Below are 18,526 nucleotides of genomic sequence, written 5' to 3' on the forward strand. Positions count from 1 at the left end.
TTAGGTTGGCAATGCCGAGGTTTGTGAACCTCTGTCCTAGGTGTAAAGGAAGACCTTGCTGGACTGCATCTCCCTCAAGACAACAGAGGAGGCTGAGGCTTTTCCTCTGATCTGGCAACACAGTTTCACGGGCCCAGAAGTTAATTATCTTTCAACTCAGCTCAGTCCAGAAAACTCCCTCAAAGAGGGAAGGCCAGGCCATCCTGGTGGCATAAGGGGTTAAGCACAACACTATGAAGCTATCTGAAGCTATAGCACAAGTTCGATCCCCAGGCAGCCAGGGAGCTACCCACACGGTGCAGCAGACCTCTCCTGCCTAGCCTGCTGCTCCCCTTAGCAGTGTATTTCAGTCGATCTGCCTGTTCTGCTCCCCACTCTGTCTCTGGTGAATCCTCTCACTGCCCGCACCTCTGGCCTGTACCCCAGTTCTTGTATGCACAAATAAATCAATCTTAAAAAAAAAAAAAGAGGGAAAGCCCTGCCAGCTGCCTAGGTAGAGAACCCCAATCCAATGGCAAAGCAAAAGACGGTCCCTCACGTTTTTTTTCTTTTTTTTTTTTTTTTAAAGATTTTATTTTTTGTACAACAATTGGGGCAGGCTGGAGATACGGGGGAGGGGCAGTAAGAGGATTCACCAGAGACAGAGCGGGGAACAGAACAGGCAGACAGACCGAAGTACACTGCTGAGGGGAGCAGTGGGCGCGGCAGGAGAGGTCTGTCCCACCATGTGGGTTTCTCCCTGGCCAGCCGGGAATCGAACTCGTGCTGCAGTGGCTGAGGATCGCTTCATAGGTTACTTCTTAACCCCTGTGCCACCAGGGAGGCCAGTCCCTCACTTTTTAACATAAGCAATTCGAGAACCCACAGCTTACAAAGACTGCAGAGCGGCCTTCCTTATTCAGGAGCACCCGATCCATTCACCAGGATTTACTTCTTCACCAAGCCCGATGCACAATTACCTGTTATGCCCCTTCTCTGAGCTGGACACCTGCTGGTACACGGGCAGCGGTCATGAAGCAGGCAGTGACACCCCTGGCCTGGGCGAGTTTATAGTCTCGTGGAGGGACCAACATAACCAATCTACCCTCCACAGTGTAACTGGGAAAGGAGACCAGCTGGCGAAGGGCACGGGAGAGGGCAGGTGATCGCTTGAATCTGCTGAATGAAGGCAGGTGAGCTGCTGCCAGGTAGGAAGCAGAGCAGCCAGCGCAGACCTCGGTCCAGGCAAGCAAATCTGTGGGCTCCAGCAAAGACCTCAGATTGTATTTCTTTCAAAAAAACCTCTTTCAGGGGCCTCCCTGGTGGTGCAAGGGGTTAAGACACAACCTATGAAGCTGTCCGCAGCCACTGTAGCACGAGTTCAATCCCTGGCCAGGGAGCTACCCACATGGCGCAGCAGACCTCTCTTGTCTCCCCTCTGCTCCCCTCAGCAGTGTATTTCAGTAGATCCGCCTGTTCTGCTCCCCCCTCTGTCTCTGGTGAATCCTCTCACCCCCACACCTCTGGCCTGTACCCCAGTTCTTGTATGCATGAATAAATAAATCTTAAAAAAAAACCTGTTTCTTCCTATAAGTGAAACCAAATAAGGGATCAGGGGAAAAAAATAATAACAGTAAAAACCAAAACAAACCAAAATTAACAGGCAGCAACTGTTAATTGCTATAAATTAGAGACATCCTGCAGGGGAGGGAGAGGGAGAGGGATCAGAGGGAGTGTGGGAGGAGCTCAAGGGACTGTGACCCTGGCACATGGGTGAATTGGTGGTGGGAATTCAACAGAGAGGGCACCTGAGAAAAGAAAGCAAACATTGTACAAAAATGAACAATGATGCAAAACATTTAAAAATAAATAAATTATTTAAATAAAAAACAAAACCTCTTTATTTTAGGTTTCTGAGCAAATTGATGCCCAGATCTCATTAGTTCCTGCAGCTAATGAGTTTGTGGACAGACTCTTTCTTCCATAGCCCCTTCTCCCCAATTTGCATTCTTTCTCAGGCTTTGGCCTTGGGGTATTTGCTTACCTGAGCCCCTGGGCAACACAGGAAATCATTCTTCTTTTCTGTGGTTTTGGAGAGTCCCAAACTTTTCATTGCTCGTTTCATAATCCCAGAACATTTGCCTACATAGTCCCTTGGCATCAAAACTACACTTCTAGCAAAACGAGAGTCTGAGTTTCAGCTCAGAGTGTGATTGCTGGTAAAATGAAGCTCCCAGGGAAGTAACTAACTTTTTCTCTCCCTGCTGGGCTTAAAGACTAGATTCTAACAGTCTGCTGAGTTAAAAGTAATTGAGCTATTTTCAAAGAACACAAGACCGAGCTGATTGTAGGTCAAGACATGGCAGTGGAGACCCCCTGTGTTCGTTTTGAGTCATAGCTACCACTTTGACTCTCATCTAAAGAAAATTAAAGATATTAGATGGGAAAATGTCCTTTATGCACTGGGGCATCCTTAAGAATTTCATTTTTTTCTATGATAGGTGGCCAAATGCAACTAATTAGCAAGAAGATCAGCTCAAATTCAGTGGAGCTAAGCAGTGAGGCCAGCAAGGAACTGCCTGTCCAGCACACTGGGCCTTATTGTTATCTGCAAAACAGGAAGGGTGGACTGAGGTCTGTCCCGGCGCCTTTCAAGTCTAACATCACAGGAGCCTGTGATGAGAACTGGAGATCCGTGTTCCAGTGTTGCCTTTGCTTTGCCTTTCCCGTGGGTGGTCAAGGCTGACCCTCCCCAAGTCTCAGTTTCATGGGGGTGGGGTGGGGTAGGGGGGGTGGGGAGGCATGAGTTGGAGCCAGTGCTCTCTCGGGCACTTTTCAACTACTTTAACTGTTCACTTTCCAAATTTCTACCCATCGTCATAGGTTGACAGAGTCGCCATTGCCTTTCTCCAATCTCATGACATTCTCCAAGCTTGGCTTGCAAGCCGAGGTGGCTCCCTTTACGCTGTGTTCTCTGTCCCCAAAATGAAGGACATGATTGACAAAGGTCCATCAGGAACTAGAGAACATTCAGACATAAAACCACTTGGGCTCTTCAGCCACCACCTCATGGAACAGGGCTAGAAACCCATCTGGGGTCTGCCCAACATTCTGCGTTAACAAGCAAACTCAGATTCCACCTGCCAGAGCTGAGGAGCTGCTGAGTGCTTTTCAGTCCTCTGAAACATCTAGTCTTTGAACATCTGATTTTCTGGCCCAACAAAATAGCTCAAATATACTGGGCATTTGAGTACGTGCCAGGCAGTGTTCAAAACACTTTAATGCATGAACTCATTTAATCTTTACTAGAATGCTCTCTGGAGGTAATAACTCTCCCCACCTGACTGATAAAGCAATCTGCAGCCAAGCTTAAGGTCGCGCAGCTCTTCATGGGGTTCCAGTCTCAGGGTCAACCCCACGCTCTGTACTCTTGGCCACCCCTGACAAGCACCTCTAAGACCCAGAAATGCTGTGGAGTGAGCACCCAATCAACCCACATCTGGTGGATTAATGAATGATCAAATAGATCAAGACAAGACTCGATTTAAGATTCCACCGAGGAATGCTGGGCTCCAGATTTGCCTGGAATCCTCCCTTCCTACCTGGCCCTGAGGGATTCTTGACCAGCAGCTCCCCTCCCCCCCACCCATGGAGAGCCCCTCCTTCTCACAGCAGGGAGTCTTGGCCACTCTTAGGGTGTGGATCTCCCCTGCCCCCAATGTGTACTTTAGAGGTTTCTTCTTTAACTGGTTACAAGCATCCGGAGGCTGAGTCAGAGGACAATTGCACGGTACTGCCCAGGATCTACCTATGGTAAAAGCACCCTATCTTTCTTGCAGGCCATGAACCAGGAACTCAGGATGGGATCAGGCCACACACCTCTAGTCTGCACCCCAGTGTGGCTTTGCTGGGGGAGCACCCAGGCTCTGTTCCCCGCCGCCCTCCCAAAGCAGATCCACACTCCACTTCATCTCCATCATCGCTCATTAAAGAGAGGGAGAAGAAAGACCTCATATTTCTTATCTGCTTTGATACTAGGTAAGCTTTTTCGCATGCCTGACATAACTGCACTCAAGTCGCTGGGTGCCGAGGCTGAGCCTGCCCCGAATGCTCGCAGATCTTCCAAGTGTTGACAGGGCCAAGGAGCAGCTGCCTTGGAATTTAAACCCAGATAAGCCTGGGGCCAAGCCTGTCATCTCCTCACCCAGGGCTGTCTCAGGGGTATCCTTGCGCTTCCTGTTGGCTGCCTCTGGGATCTCAGGATCTCTGTTGGGACAGGTGTTTTGCAAGCAGAAAAACCAGAATTTGAGAGTTATTTCTTCATCTGTAAAACAGGAATAAAAATAGTTCTTGCCACAGAGGGTTCTTGAAAGGATTAAATCAAATAATCCAGATAAAGAATCGGGCACGGTGATTAGAAAAGAACAACCACTCGGTGCTTGTACAGTCCTGCCTCTCCTCTCTCCCCCTCCCGCCCCCTCCCCCCTCCTTCCCCTTCTCCCTTCCCCTCCCCCCTCCCCTCCCCCACCCCCTTCCGTCTCTTCTCATGCATTCCGCAGCTTCCTGTCATTCTGATTCCCACTTTTTTAATAGATTAATTTATTTTGTTTTCCAGCTGCAGAGACGTCTTCAGAAGACCTCAAACCAAGGTCACTCCCAAATTCCTTTCCCAGAGAAATTATAACATAATAAATAGTTTCTTTTTGATTGAAGCAGCGTTGTGTTATAACATGTAAGTTTACTACATTTACATATTTTTGTTTTCCATATTTGGGGATAATGTGCTTATATATATTGGTAGATAGCTAATCCATAAGGATAAGGAAAAAAAATGCCCAAAACTTGAACACTTTTCATGATCTGTGGTGGGCTGGCCAAGCAGACTATAATTCTAAGGACTTGAGAGACAAAGGCACCATAGTTTACTCAGTGTTGACTGAGGCAAATAATTATTTTGGTGCTATGGAAGGAGGCGTATGCATGCATGCGTGGGTGAGTGTGTGTGTGTGTCCTCGCACATGCACGTGTGAGCCTGTGTGTGTCTGCACCCACCTGATAACTCCTCCTCAGGGGTCTTTACTGAGTGACCAGGGGAATATGCTGAGGCTGGAGGTCAGAGCAGGAGACTAAGAGATATCAATCTGGAATGTTCTGCACTTTCAGTGGCCAAAGAGTAGAAAAGCTCAGAGCCCTGCAGGAATGGCAGGAGGAGAGGGAGACCCCCAGGAGCAGAGCCCCCAAGGTCCAACTGGAGGACAAAATGAAATGACCAAGAAGTTCTCAGCCAGGCTCTAAGGAAAGAGAGGTTTCCAGTGTGGGAAAGAAGCAGCATGGCCCTCGGGGATTGCTCATGAGTAACAAATACATGCGTTCAATCCAACCAAGTCCATCTCAAAAGTTCAAACAGTGAACATTAATATGTATAAAGAGGGCCTCCCTGGTGGCGCAAGGGGTTAAGCACCCCACCATGGGGCAATCCGCAGCCTCTGCAGCACGAGTTTGATCCCCGGCTGGCCAGGAAGCAACCCACATGGTGCAGCAGACCTCTCCTGTCTTGCCCGCTGCTCCCCTCAGCAGTGTATTTCAGTCAGTCTGCCTGTTCTGTTCCCCACTCTGTCTCAGGTGAGTCCTCTTACCTCCCGCATCTCTGGGCTGTACCCCAGCTCTTGTATGCATAAATAAATATTTAAAAAAATAAAATATAAAGACTTCAAAACTCAGAACAAATGAACAGGTGAAGTCAAGGAAGATTTTGCTGCCAGTCAGGTCTGATGTAATAAGCAGTGGAAGGAGGAATTTTTTTTGTTTCACACTCTCACCAGAGGAAAACAAGGCTTTCCTTCTGTGTCTGATTGAGATGCTAAAATGGTGATAAGCTTAAAAGGCAGTAAAATGATGGAAGCTCTCCTCTGCCTTCCAGAACTTTCCAGAATGGTAACAGGGATCTTGGTCCATCTCTCACACAAGTCACCTAAGACAGGAAACCGAAGCATGCCCCCTTTTACTCCTCTACAAAATCCTCTATGATTGAGACTTACTGTTGAAATTTCATGAGAGAAGAGATGAGAAGGACAGATGATCAGAGGTCAGAAAACCAGAATTAAATGGCTGAGTCGCATGCTTGGATCCAATGTGAGACTGGGCCTAGTCGTCCAATGTATTAGATCTCTGCCTGCCAAGCCACGCTCAGCTCTGTCACTGTCCTCCCCACTGAATGCAGGGGCTGTTCCTCTTCATCGCACTGTCTCCTACGCCTGAAGGCATATAGGGGGTAACCCAGAAAGCCCCCCTCCTCCTACCTCCTACCATACGGCCTCTACCACAACAGTTGACGCCTTCCACCATTTTGCCAGTTCTCTCGATAACTCTTAGAACCACTGACACCACCTCCGGGGATACTTTACCAGCCAATCTAACTTTCTCTCTCAAAAGCCATCTTGACATTCTATGCAGTGCTCCCCCACTCAGCCCAACCAAGGGGTCACCTCTAATAATGGAAACTTTCCAAGAAGATGGAAGATGGACTTTCCTTCCCTATTAAATCCTGTATATTGCCCAAAGGACCCTGGAGTTTATATTAAGGTGCAGCGAGATTACTCATAGTTCCTGGACTCCAAAGTTTCAGCTAAACATTTCTTGGCTTCAATTTATTATAGTGTAATACAAAGAAAGGCAGGGCTTCACCTGCCCTATTCATTAGTACATCCCCAGTGTTTGCTTAAACCAGTGCCAGCTCTAAAAAATGTGAAGAGGTTATTCAAATGAATATAAAATGAACAAATGAATCCATATTTACCCTCTTCGATTCTCTGGCTCTTCAAAACTCTACCTTTCAAGTGGAAATTTTTTAAATCACTAATTGGATCTCCCTCATTTCACCAGAGATACCTAGAGAATATATTGAGATAATAGTTCTTCACTGAGTTAACTTTAATGAGGTTTCTGACACTAGAAAAAAAGGTCGACTGGACTCCAAGATGTTCTCGAAGAACATATTTCCTTTTACGTCCCTTTCAATATTTGATTTCTAGACACTAAGTGCAAATACCAAGAAAAATTCTGTGATGGACTTTTATTTTCTGAGATGTAACCATCACTATGGATGTAACCATCACTATGGATCCTGCTATGGCTTGGGGGTGAGCTTTGGGCATGGGTGTAAATAAACCCAGTACTATGCGCTTAATTAGAAACTTCCACTATACTCATTGGGATGCAGATAAATAGTTTAAATAGCAAGAATAATGAGCAATTAAAATGATTATAGGAGCATGGAAACAAGTTTACAACTTGGGAGAATTTTCCTAAATGTGCAACTGCATTTTCAACACAATTAGGTGCTTAATTGTGTTCCACCCTTGGTTAATACATTCTAACACATAAAACAGAGTAAAAACAAAACTACCTTTGTCTACTGTCTTTTGGAAATTTGAAAAATATATGAAAGCTTCTCCCTAATGACATATTACTGTAGTTTAAAGTGGCTCAAGTTCATACAAATGTAATTTGCTTAGCATTCCTAAACAATAGCTTAAGTTCTGAAAATTTGTAAGGAGCCATATGAGAGATGTATAGTTTATATAGAAGATACAAATTTAAATTTGTTTCCTAACTAGGACTTTGATTATTTTACCATAATTAAATATAAATATCTGAGATAACACTATGTTAAAATGTGCATTTATTTTTGTTTATCTATATTCATGAGTTGTGTTTGAAATATGGCAGAAAAAAGTCTTCAACTTATTTACTAAAACAAATGTCCGGGTCTCATGAAAACTAACAAGTTGGGAGGGGATACAAAATTGTTTAAAAAGCACTGAAACAATAAAGAATTCAGTTAACAAAGCAGCATATAATTTCAAAAGACAAGAAAGTCAAGAACCTTCATATATACAACTACTGGTTAGAGATTATATTGGTAGAGAAACCCTCCATTTACAAAGTCAACAAAAATGAACAGAGAGGGGCCTCCCTGGTGGTGCAGGGGTTAAGGACAGCTTTATGAAGCTACTGCCAGCCACTCCCTTGCCAGCCAGGGAGACACACATGGTGCAGCAGACCTCTCCTCTCTTGCCTGCTGTTTCCCTCAGCAGTGTGTTTCAGTAGACCCACCTGTTCTGCTCCCCACTCTGTCTCTGGTGAATCCTCTCACCTCCCCACACCTCTGTCCTGTACCCTAGTTTCTGTGTGCATAAATAAATAAATCTTTAAAGAAAAAAAACGAACAGAGAAACCAAAATCTGGGGGATAAATTTATTTATTTATTTAAAGATTTATTTTTATTCATACAAGAGCTGGGGTACAGGCCAGAGTCGCGGGAGGGTGAGAGGATTCACCAGAGACAGAGTGGGGAGCAGAACAGGCAGATGGACTGAAAGCACTACTGAGGGGAGCAGCAGTTGGGACAGGAGAAGTCTGCCACGCCATATGGGCATCTCCCTGGCCAGCGGGGAATCGAACCCACGTTGCGGAGGCCGCGGACAGCTTCACAGCACTGTGCTCAACCTGCTGCACCTCCAGGGAGGCCCATTTCTCACCTTTTTAACTAACTAAAAGTGAACAGCACAAGAGCGTGCTGGGCTGGCAGCTGTGATGACAGGCTCTCCCACATGCACACTGTTTCACCCTTAGAAGGGTGATTAGACAATGTTTCACCTTTCAACACAGCAATCCCTCTTCTCAGAACTCAAAGAAGATACACCTCCAACATACAATACACATGCAAAAATTAATCACTGCAGCATCACCAGTAACTGTGACATACTGGACACGCGTGTGCCCGTATTGGAGGCAGCAAGGAAACGGCAGAGCACAGGCCTCAAGAAGGAAGCAGCATGTGAATGTGAAGCAGGAAGTTTCTTAAGTCTGCTGCTTGGGGGTGTCTGCTCCTTAGATTCTGCTGCTTGCTGGAACGGGGAAGTTGCTGGGTGTTCTGCACTGCTTGTTCACAGTGGTAGCCATGGCTACCTGACCCCTTCCTGAACAATAAAGAATGCTTATGCTATAATGGATGGGATGCAAGTTTCCTCATACAAACTGTATAAAACCCTGCCATTTTCACTCTTGGGTGCTCAGCCTTTTGGGAGCTATGCCACTGAGCCTGCCGGTGTGACAAGTAAATCTTTCTTTCACCTCTCTGAGTGCCGTCTGATTTCTCTGGGAAATTGCCTTAATAAATGAATGACAGGGGCCTCTGCGAACCAGCAGATGGTCTCCAGGATGGACTCCAGTGAAGAAGATGAAGTGTGTGCTGCCTTTGTGCAAGATAAACGAGGAATAAGAAGATGCACGTGTGTTTGCTTATTGTGCAAAAGGAACATAAACCAGCACTATCAGATTATTTACCTCTGGAGGGGGAGTCGGATGGAGAAGAAAGGTCAGCAGAAGCGGGGCTGAGAGAATGCCACTTCTCTAAGGGTAGCCTTGGAGCAGTTCCAGCACTGGAGTTCTGGCTAGTTTCTCAGCTCGGTATCAGCGAGGCTGTTCCAGAGAATGGGAACTTTAGGACATGTGTGTGTACAGAGACAGTGACATAAAAAGCCGATTAATTCACTTACCTTACAACCCATCACCACCTCCCAATGCTGGAGGCAACATCATCACCTTCTCTTTGAAGATAAGGAAACAAAGGTTCAGAGCAGTTAATTACGTCCCCAGCGTGGCACGGCCAGCAGGTGGCAGAGCTGGGATGCAAGCCTGGCCTGGCAGTGTCAGGCCTGCACTTCTCTTTTTCTTTTTTCTTTTTTTTAATTTTCTTTTTTTTTTTAGATTTTTTTATTTTAACATTTATCACTTTTTACATTTTTAAGACAATATTTGCTTCCCCCACCCCCTCAGATTGAGTCCCCACAGAATTTCCTTCCCCAAGGCACCCGTGCACCATCACCACAGTCCCCTGTGCTCCTCACTCCCTCCCTCTGATCCCTCTCCCTCCTCTTCCCCTGATCCCCCCCCCTTTTCTTTTAAAGATTTATTTATTTGTACAAGAACTGGGGTACAGGCCAGAGGCACAGCAGTGTGAGAATTCACCAGAGACAGAGCAGGGAGCAGAACAGGCAGAAGAACCGAAAACACTGCTGAGGGGAGCAGCGGGTGCGACAGGAGAGGTCTGCCTCGCCATAGGGGTACCTCCCTGGCTGGCCGGGAATCCAACCCGCACTGCAGAGGCTGCAGACAGCTTCACAGCGCTGTGCTCAATCTCAATCCGCTGGGCCACTGGGGAGGCCCCAGGCCTGCACTTCTAATCACTATTACCACACTGCCTCCACTTGCCCCAGGTTAGAGGCTTAGTTTTCAAAGTAAGGGTGGTCATCGGGTACAACAAAAACTACATTTTGTAAATTTATCAACTGAACTGTCATCCGTCCTCAGGGCTTATTCTGTATATCCTTTGAAAGTGTGAATTTTCTACTATTTAAACTTACAGTCATCATTTTCTTTTGATTTCAGAAAATTAAAATTGAGATGTAATATTATGGTGCGCTGTTACTTCAACAATAAATTATATGTAAAAAATAAAGATGTTCTGTGAGCCCCAACAGCGACATGGACCCTCGGCACTGTGTCTTTTCAACCGTGGATCAGCAGGGCCTGCTGGGGCAAAGCATTTATCTTTTCATGGAGCTTATAGTACGATGGGAGATACTGACACTCCCATTCCTAAGTGAAGAGGATGGTTTCAGATTATGATAAATGCTAAAATCAGGATAATGTGGCTGTGGGTGGGGCTGTTTGGCTCGGATTAGTGAGGCTCCTAGTGTCAAGCATTTAAGGAGTCAGCAAATTCCAATTCTGCACTGCAGAAGCCCTGAGGCAGTCTGAAGCAGTGTAGTTTGCATGTCCCTCACCAAATAGTGAACTGGTGCTTAATATCAATATAGTTATCGGTGGACTCCGTACCCTTCTAAACTGGCATCTTTGGAATGGTTATTCCATGCTGGGATGATAAAATGTCTGCAATCACCTCTTCTCAAATCCACAACCAAAGAATCTAACAAAGTGTCTAGAGTAGTTTCCAGCCCCTCTCCTCCCTGAGGGTTGAACATTCCAGCAGGCAAAAGCATTTACGCAGCAGTAACTAGTAACTATGCAGCCAGCACTTCCACATTGCGTCAATTTCCTCCTAATATTGAATATCTCCATGCAACAGAAGTCTACCAAGATGTCAAAAGATCATTCATCAGCCTTTCTTAATTAGCAGATTATCTGGCACTATTATGGACCCAGAGGTCAAAAGCAAAATGAATCCAAAGTTAGCACAAGCTAAGATACAAAGAAATTATTGGTAATGCCTATTTACACTTGGAAGCCATAGAATTGAAATACCTGTAATTAGAAATGATTCCCTATAACTAGAAAATTATAGGTAGGATCAAAGGCAACCAATCCAAGAGACTGTTGTGCCAGAAAATAAGCAATATGCACTCAGAACAGGGGAGATTTAGAAAGCAGTGATACTTTCAATCAATAATTAATCTTGCCATAGCTAAGCAGCACATTATGAAAAACAGTAAAAATTAGATAAAGCCTGCTAAGCTACTTTCTGGAGTTCTGCCACAGAGAGTCAATGGATGAGAGTTGACAAGGTATGGAGTTGAATCCCTCTCGCTGGGCTGGCATTTCCGAAGTTTAGCTTCATTCTCACCCCTATGGGGACCCATCTACCCCCAAGCCCCACTCATGGATGTTGTGTGACATGAAGAAAAAAATGCATATGGAGTGTGAATTTGGCATCTGATCTGTTCGGAATATGTTGGGTTCTTGTCTAACAAATTTAAGCCCAGGGTTGTGAGTCTATTTTGCCGTTCAACAAGTGGTGGTAACCAGGTATACAGCAGCTCCACCCTCCAGGTGCTCAGGCCAAACCTTGGGGCCTTGACTAGACTTCCACTGGACCTCACCTCCAGCGCAGCAGGAGGGGACGCCTCCCTCAATGTGTCCAGAAGACGATCACTTCTCCCTACCTCCTCCGCCACACTCCTGGCTGAGCCACCATCATGTCTCGACTGAGTGACTGCACAGCCCTTTCAGCGTCCTCTCCGCCTCTCCTCTTGCCCCTACAGATGGGCAGCATAGCCCCAGAGTGCCCGCCGATGGGCACGGGACACCCCCAGTACTCAAAGGCATTCTGAGGGCTCCCACCTCATGCTCAGGAAAAGCAGTTGCCCTAGCAGAGACCGAGCAGACCTCCCAGGATCCAGCCCCCACCGAGGTCTCTTGCCTTCTCTGCTAAAGCTCCCCCCACACACCCCTTATGTCAGTGCTGCAGCACCTCTTGTCCCTGCTCTTCCCCAAACACCGCAAGCTCCCTCCTGTCGGGAGCCTTTGATCTTTTCTGGGCCTGGGTCCTCTTTCCCGGGTTTCCCCTTAGCCACCTTCCTGGGCTCCTTGAAATTCTTCGTCCGTCCGTCCGTGTATCATTCTCATCACTATTCGGCAATTTCCCTTCACCCACATGCATTCTGCATTTCCAGCAATCTGCTTTTTTTTTTCTTTTCTCCAAAGCATTTATGAACTTCTAGAAGACTGGATAATTTACCCATTTACTAGGTTATTCTCTGTCTTCCTCTGCAAGAATATAAACTCCACCAAGATCCAGATCTTTGTTTTGCTCAGATGTTCTCCGAACCGAACCTATACATGGTGGGGAATCTATTTTGTCGGTGAAGGCATTGAGCTAACAAAAGCACTATGTGACACATACTGCGTAAAATATAGTTAGATTTCTGTGCTTGGAAAACTAAAAACCCCTTAATCCAGCATCCTCCCTGCCCTAATAACCATGGTGCAAAAATTGCATTTACAACACAGGCAAAAACATTGAAAAAATGAGGCATCCTAATATGGTCAGTATAAGTATCTGCATATGCTTAGTCCAGACCAGGTTAGTTCAAAACCAAATTCAATTGTGGCCAAACGCAAACTCCCCCAAAAAAGAATTTTAAGTGGAGGTAGAGGGATAGCTTTGGTGGTAGGAACATGGAGGAAATTTGAAGGAAAAAACAAAGACCTCGACCCATTTGCTCTGGGCTGCTAGAAAGGAGCTCATTCCAAAGACGCGCCTCATCTGAACTGGGCCACCTTCTGTCCACAGCGCTGTCCTCACAGGGGGGGCCCACTGCCCTCTGACTCGGGGTGAGGATTAAAAGCCCATCATTGGGGTTATTCTACTGTGTAACAGATCACTCCACAACGTGGCATTTTCAAAGGAACACTTTATTTTGTTCCGTTTAGTGGGGCGCAGCAAGGGTTCACTGAGGGCTCACCGGGCAGCCCTCACTTGGGGCCTCTCCGGCTTCTGCGGTCAGTGGCAGGCTGGGTCTGCGTGCGCCCTCCCTCCAGGAGCTGTCCACGAGCTCCGCTGGGGTCGCATCTGGCGTCCAGAGACCAGGAGGAAGCAGCATTTCAGACACTGCAGTGTCGCTTTCACATTCTATTAGTGAGTTGTTATGGCTGCCCACATTCAAATTCCAACCCCCCACAGGAGGAGGGCCTAAAACCTGCAGTAGTACTGTAAAGCCACCATCACATCTGTCAGTTAGGAAGCTGTAAAGTGGGGCTGTCTTGCAGTACGTTTTATGATGATCAGACACACAAAACTAGTGTTTGATGTTTTAGGAAAATGGGAAACATCTCGCTGTGTCTCTTGGTACGCTTTCCTCCAGCCGCCCCTTTCAGCCTGGAAACCGGACCTTTGGTTATAGGTGTGAAATGGCTGAATGATACACTTTGAAGGTAGTGCCGACAGACCTGTGCTGGGATTGTGTCTGCAAGCTTTGCCTACATTTTCTTTTTAAGATTTTTTTTTTATTCAAGAAGTGGGGTGCAGGTCAGAGGTTGGGGGGCAAGAGGACTCACCAGAGACAGAGTAGGGAGCAGAACAGTTGAATCTACTGAAATACACTGCTGAAGGTAGCAGCGGGTGAGTCAGGAGAGCTCTGCTGCGCCATGTGGGTCAGCTCCCCGGCCAGAGCCTGAACTCAGGCCTCAGTGGTGATAGCGCTGAGACTTAACACCTAGGCCACCAGGGAGGCCCAGTCTACATTTTCAGCACATGTATACCACGTGGGGGGTTCATCTGATCAAAAGCAGATATGATCAAAAGCTGATCAAAAGCTCCTGACCAAAAGCTCCTGCAGTAAAACAGATCAGATGTCGTATCTGAGGATAAACTACTAGAAACATCAAAGCACGTGATCTTAGAAACAAAATCCCCTACTCCCTTGAGCAAAGATTGGTTACCAAGTAAACCCAGAAATGAACAAACTTCTGTTTGACCGTATGCTTTTCTCTCTCCCTTTCTTCCTCTTTTTTAATACCACACTGGGGTAACTCAACCAGATGTTCGTATTTATTTATATAAGTCTCTCTCCAATTAGCTCCTCTAACCCCAGGTTACAGTTCAAGTGAGTGCACATAGCAGAAGTTTCTACATAGTCAGCCTAGTGTGGTGTTTTCAGACGCTGGGAAGAAACACACCTCCGTTTGCTCTCCTATCTGTTGAATAAATGAATGAAGATTGGAGAATCAAAGAGCTAAAGCCTTGCAGGATCGGGTTTCGCGTGGTGGACACCGGTCCCGCCTTCCTGTGCTCTCAGGGAGAACACAAACAGCAGGCAGGTGGCACCATGCATTTCTCAGACTCATCACATGAGCTAAAGTACATGATAGGCCCAGTAAAATGGCTTAAACAGAATTGCAATTATTAAAAAAGTAATTTTCCTGTTTAGGTATTTAAATTCAACAAGTTATGCAATCGCGCACATTTTGATACCGTAGAATAAACTGAAACAATCTACAGCTATGGAAATGTGTGGTGGTTACCATTAGCTTGTCGAGATTTAAGTCAGATTTATTTAACAACAGAAAGCTATTTGGAATGCTTAGATATGAAAACCGTGTGACTGCCTTGGGACTTTATTAGTTGGATTTGAATTTTGGGGTAGTATCTAAGATCCTGAGATGTTACAGGGATTGATGCCTGATTTAAGGACAGATATAAGTAAAAGCCCCTTAGGTGTGTCACAGGCTTAACCACCATACCTCAGAAAAGTGATTCTTAAGTCCCTTTAAATTCATTAGCTTGGGGCCTCCCCGGTGGCACAGCGGTTGAGCGCTGGGTTGCGAAGCTGCCCGCGGCCTCTGCGGCGCCGGTTCGATCCCCGGCTGCTCCCCGGCCACCGGAGGAGGGTCCCACATGGCGCGCAGACCTCTCCTGCCGCCCGCTGCTCCCCTCAGCAGTGTACTTCGGTCCTTCTGCCTGCTCTGCTCCCCGCTCTGGCTCTGGTGAATTCTCTCACCCTCCCGCGCTTCTGACTGTACCCAGTGCATGTATAAACAAAAACAAAGAAAGAAAGAAAGAAAGAAAGAAAGAAAGAAAACGTGCCTCTATATATATATAAAAAAAAAAAAATTCATTAGCTTGATTTGGGGATACCCCTACGTTATTTGCTATGCACTGATGGTAATCTACTTTGGATCAAAATAAAATTTACTGTCTAGGACTTAAAATAGAAAATCACATGACTTGATGGCTTAAAAATAGGAAGGTTCCGCAACACACGGCAAGCATACAGCTTGCCACCCTTCACAGCAGATCGGAAATGACTGGTTTGTAGTAAGTTGGCACCGAAGCCCGAAGCAGCGCCATGGCTAACAGCTTCACGATTGTGGAAAACAGCGTGGAACAGGGTCCCAGTGTCCCTCGCCACAAAGAGCTTGGGGCTGCACAGCCAGGGCACGCCGGTCAGCAGAGCACTGAACTCTGGCTTCTCCACAGCAACTAGAAATGCTCAGGAACATCTCTATTTTCTAAGATGGGCAAATGCCCATAGGGCAGCAAGTGGGGAGAGGTCTGGCCCCACTAAACAGACATCTGTCTGTGTCTGAGTGCACACTCATTAAGACCCTGGAAAGACACACAGCATAGGCTTAGCTGTGTTTTCTCTGAGTGGTAGAACTAAAGGTTTTAAAAAACCTTTTTATATACCTTTTGGTATTCTCTTTGGATTCTGCTTTTTTCTGTAGTATAATAAACATGCTGTGATGCTTGTTACTGATACATCAATTGATTTTTGAAATCAAGTGATTTTTTTTTTAAAAAAGTCTCTTACCAGTGAAACTAAGAATCTGTTCTCTGGACCCAAACTACCTGTGTTCACTCATAAATTGAGCTGCTGAGGTGGAGAAGCACATGGCTAGGTGCACTCAGAGACCCTGGACGTCCCGAGCAGAGCTGGCCTCGGGGCTTCTTATACTGCAAAACACACCAACACCCCCAGCCCTTCCGTAGCACACTTGTTCCCTGCGAGCCCTTGAAGGCGGGCAGCAGGATGAGGACATGTGTCTTCAAGTCAAATGGATGGCCGCTGCTTGATTATCTGGAAAATGGGGCAAATAATGCCTTGCAGAGGACTGAATTAATGTTCATAAAGCACTAAGCCCCCAGAGGGGGATAAATAAATGGTACCTGCTACTATTGTCCTATGTCGAGATCAAACATAACAAAAGCTAAATAAAGCAGCATAGTAACAAGCAAGGAACATTTTATTGTATGCATATTCTCAAAATAAAAAAAAAAAACCCACAAAAACAGAACCCACAAATAAGAGCAAAGAACAAAGGTTTCTAGCTCTCTGGGGTAGGCCGGGCACCAAATCTTATAGAAACGTAGCTAGTACAAAACAAAATGTACTAATCAACATTGCCCTTTACTTCCCCTTCAAAAAAGACTATAGAGAAAAACACTGGAGTCTAATATAAATTTGCTGCACAATTAAACTTCAATGCGCTCAAAGAGTTATTGTATAGTAAACTGCAGAAAAGAGAGTAGGCATTTAATAATCTGCTCACAATCAAGAATTAAGCAACAGCCACTTGGAAAAAGACCGCGCATATTACTTAGTTGTTAAATCTCGCTTACAGGGAGCAGATGGTTATCATGAATAGTTTTCTTACATTTTGGGGAGACACCAGGTCCAGTCATGGAAGTAGAAAGGAATTTAATAAAGACTGATTTTAGAAAATCTCTCCTTTGCCTAAGCCACAATTTATTATCTACCTATTAGGCTGGTCTCAACCATTTTAAAATGTAGATACCAACAGACCAAATTCTTTAGGGAGAGACAGACTGACATGTTCCACAACAGGATCGTGTGTTTACATCCTCCAGGCAGCAGGGCAGAACTTGGACACATCAAACATCAGAGACTTACAAGGCCGGCAACACTGTGCCTCCAGGCAATCAACTGGGCCTGTTTTGTGACTGTCTAAGGTAAATTTAAAATGAAAACCTGAAATCCCCTTGTCACCTGCAGACGAGATCTAATCATCAGGACCCTCTAACATTCTGAACTTCTCACTCCCTATTTGCATAAATTAGTGCAAGAATTCAGGAATGGAAAACCCAATAAAGTGTACTTGAAGACCTGTGTAGTGGCGGGATGGGCACTGAGCAGGTGGCAGAGGGCAGAAAATCCTGAAGATCATTTACCCTGCAGCCTGTTATTTTCAAAGACCCGTGGAAGAGACATGCAGTCTCTAATAAGGCCTCACCAAAAGCCTTGCTACGCTTTCCTCAGGTGTCTGTCATGAATTTTCAGTCAAAACAAATATAATTTTGCATACCTCTATCAAAACTATTACCCCATTTGCTACCCACCATGTGCCAGAGACGAGGCTGCCATGTATGTTTTTAAAAAGAAACCGGCGATAGCTTGACAGCGCTGAGGCTTTAAATACCTTGAGTTAAAAATAAAGGGCAGAGTATTAGATGAAAAGACAAAAGAATTGGGTACACATGCATTGGCTGAACTCAGGGCCGACACATTGTGCGTGTCTAGGGGAATATATTCACAATAAAGTCTGTGGCAGGAAAGAGAGAGTAGAAAATCATAAAAAACAAACAAACCGGTGACTGGCTTGGGGGTGGAGCAGATGACAGAGAATCAACTCCTTGCCTTTCCTGATATCCAGGCCCAGTTCTCCAAATACCCATTTCCTCCCTGACTCATGGTGCTTCACCTGCAGGCAGCCTCCTATTTGCTACAAAACATGGGGGTGGGGGGGGGGCCTCCTATTTGCTACAAAACATGGGGGGGGGGATTGGGGGACGGGGACAGGAGGGGTAAGTATATTCATTTCTTTTAATTTAAAAAGTGTGAAAGTTACGGCATCCTCTCAGCAGCTGTTGTGTTCTGCACAGTCCAGGGACATTAAAAAAAAACAAACTCGCATTTTTACACAAGTTACAGGAAAACAAAACCACAGTCCAGCTCTCTCCCATACAGCAAGGACCCACTCACATTCTAGTCTCCTTTCAGGACTTTCATAAAAGCCCAGGGTAGCACATGTGTGTGGGGTGAGCCCTGACTCAACTCAGCTGACACTCAGCATTGCTGCCCGCAGTTGCCACCACGCGGCTTTCCTTCCAGACTCTGTCACCTGCCAGGAACAGGTATTTGGCAAGGGGCCTAGGAAACATTTTTAAAGGAAACATCTTTTTCAGGAGATAAAACACCTCTCAAGGCAAATCAATCTTTAATGC

This window comes from Talpa europaea (genome assembly GCF_964194135.1).
Source record: "Talpa europaea genome assembly, chromosome: 1".
In the NCBI taxonomy this organism is placed as follows: Eukaryota; Metazoa; Chordata; class Mammalia; order Eulipotyphla; family Talpidae; genus Talpa; species Talpa europaea.